The sequence below is a fragment of the Nanorana parkeri genome, unplaced genomic scaffold, assembly GCF_000935625.1.
Source record: "Nanorana parkeri isolate BGI_ZX_2015 unplaced genomic scaffold, ASM93562v1 scaffold1362, whole genome shotgun sequence".
NCBI lineage: Eukaryota > Metazoa > Chordata > Amphibia > Anura > Dicroglossidae > Nanorana > Nanorana parkeri.
This window is the reverse complement of record NW_017307630.1, coordinates 239,649-242,359: the sequence shown is the minus strand read 5'-3', so window position 1 is coordinate 242,359 and position 2,711 is coordinate 239,649. Positions and strand designations below refer to the sequence as shown.

At 41.1% G+C, this 2,711-nt stretch overlaps 1 protein-coding gene across 1 annotated transcript in view; it reads right to left on the bottom strand.

The window, feature by feature from the left end:
• LPCAT2 (lysophosphatidylcholine acyltransferase 2) overlaps positions 1-2,711 on the bottom strand; it is a 122,816-nt gene that overhangs the window by 74,217 nt on the left and 45,888 nt on the right. The window lies entirely within an intron of this gene.

Below are 2,711 nucleotides of genomic sequence, written 5' to 3'. Positions count from 1 at the left end.
AAAAAAAGGGGACGGACAACAATAGTCTATAGAGCAAAAAACATTATAAATTTCTCCTCACGAGACACTCTCCACAATACCTTCACTAAAAAAAACCCAGCATAATCATTTTATACAACATGACAAAACAACAACAACAAAAAAGGAGAAAAAAGACACGAAAATGTCAGATTATATCTATTACAGGGAAGTCACGCTTTTCCATAGAAAGTGCTGGATGAGCGTAAGCGATCCACGTTTTCACGAATTTCCTATTTGAGTCTAATAGGATACTAGTCAACTTTTCAATGAGAAAAAAGAAGTCCAGCCTTCTTTTGACCTCTTTAAAAAAGTACAAACGGTTTCTTCCAAGCATGGGCAATGGTCTGTTTGGCCGCCAACATAACGTACATTACTAATTTATGTTGTAAGTTAGTAAGCGAGGGGGGTTTATAGTGTAGTAAGGCTATCCATGGATCTCTTTCAATATTAACAGACAAGAGATCGCAAATTAACTGAAATACTTTCCCCCAAAATGTATTCAATTTTTGACATGTCCACCAGGCACATCCTCGAAAGCAGAGATCGGAGTGCGTCGAATAAAGATGAGCCAACCTAGAAGGCACCAAATACCATCTAGTTAAAGATTTAAATGCAGTTTCTAAAGAGTTTATATTAATAGAACAAGTAGCTATTGATGTCCATATTTGTTGCTATTCTTTCAGTTGCCGATCTGATCCGAGTTCTTTTTCCCAGTTTTGTACATATTTATGGTTGTCAGGCATCAATAGAGTGTCCTTTAATAATGTTAAAATATGAGATTGGTTAAACAGAAAAAGGGGTGAGGAAACTTAAGTTACCTTGATGTTCTTATAAAAGAATTCAAAAAGAGAGATTTATACTTACCTTTCCAGTGAGTGGTATGTTAAATCTTCCATCTTCCAACACCACTGTGCCCATTCTCCTACCACAACCTCTGTATCCACTGACCCCCTGGCTCTCACCCTCTCCCCTGCGATCCTCCTGCCAGTGATAGCCTTGGGCTGCTCTCTACTATACTAACATAAATTAGGCAGCCGCGGAGCCCCAGCGTGGGCTGAGGTGACCACCTAATTTGCCTGACACAGTGCATGCACACATGAGTTATATCCACACCCCAGCATCAGTGCGCACTGATGAGCGTGCACACTGCACAGCTTATGCACCATACAGTGCACACAGAAAATAATTATTTGCTAGAGAAAAGAGGAAGTTGTTTTGCAGAAGACACTTTGCATGTCTTCCTACCTACTAATATTTTTTTTATTATTACTTTACATCTGTTTTAATGGAAGATTCAATATGATTTGCAGGGCCATCTCAAATAATTAAAATATTTTATATATCAAAGATTAATATAAAAAAACCTGGGAAATAAGGGGTTCTTCTTCCATATGTATATGTCCTCCCAATAGATCATAGTTAATTTTGCTTAGCTAGAGGCATAATTTTCCCCCATGGCTGTCCCTGTTACTTGTTAAGGAAAATAAATTAGGAAAAGAAAAAAAATTGTGTTCAAGCATAAGAAGTGTACTGTCCACAATGAACTGTGCATAAATTGTATGTCAGGCATATACAGTAAACACACATCCAGGGATACCCATAAATAGGTTCCCAACTATGGCCACATAATGTTTACAGTAAATGTGTAGTATCTCTAATATATGGTGGAACAGATGTTACAATGGGCTGTACTAGATAATCGATGTATTGAAGCAAAGGCAGCTCTAGACTTTGTGAGGCCTTCCATGGATTCCAATAAAACCAAAATTTGTGCACAAATCCTTTGTGAAAAGATGTGCTAAACTTGTTTGACAGTAAATGTGATGATTCGGAAAAATAATAACTTAAAAAGCCATACTGTAAATAGGATCACAATGTGACAAATGTAATAAATAGTGGGATCAGCAAAGACCTTTTTTTCTTTTCCTCTTGTTGCCTACAAATCCGCTCATTATTTTTCCGAATCGCATTTACTGTGATTCGGGAGGCTCCCATAGCGCCCGGGAGAGGTTTTTTTTTTCCTTTTAAGCAAGCCGATGTACGGCTGAAATTAGCCGTACCAGCCTGAAGTGAATAGCCGAACAGTGTTCGGCTCACTTCACTTCAGATCGGTCATTCACTCAGCTGCCCACGGCAGCTTCGTGAATAGACCCCTTAGTATGTGTAGCCAGCAGCTAAATAGTCTGTAAGCACACAGTACTAATCAGCGCAGCATAGACATGTAAACCGGCAAAATATTAGTTTAGTTTAGTTTCAGATTTTTTGTCTTTTCGTTCAGGTCCGAAAGTCAATTTGGTTCGGATTTAGACGCATATTCGTTAATTGCGAATGAATATTCGTTGCAGCAAAGTGACAGAGAAAAGGAATATGTAGGTATAGAAGTACTCCTTACTCATTCACAAGGGGAGGAAGCATCGGGGTGCCCCTTTATTTAAGGGGTGCCCTGATGTGAATAAGCCCCCTGCTCGCACCCCCACAACCAACGCCCCAGGGATGGTGGGGCGACCCTGAAAAAGCACCCTCCCAGTGCCGAGGGCATGTGGCCTGGTATGGGAGGGAGGGGGGCACGCTCTTTCTTTCTGGCCCTGCCAGGCCTATGCTCGGATCAAGAGTCTGGTATGGAATTTTAGGGGGGACACCACACCCCCCCCCCCCCCCCCCCCTCCCCCGGGGGGGGGTGGGGTTTTTTT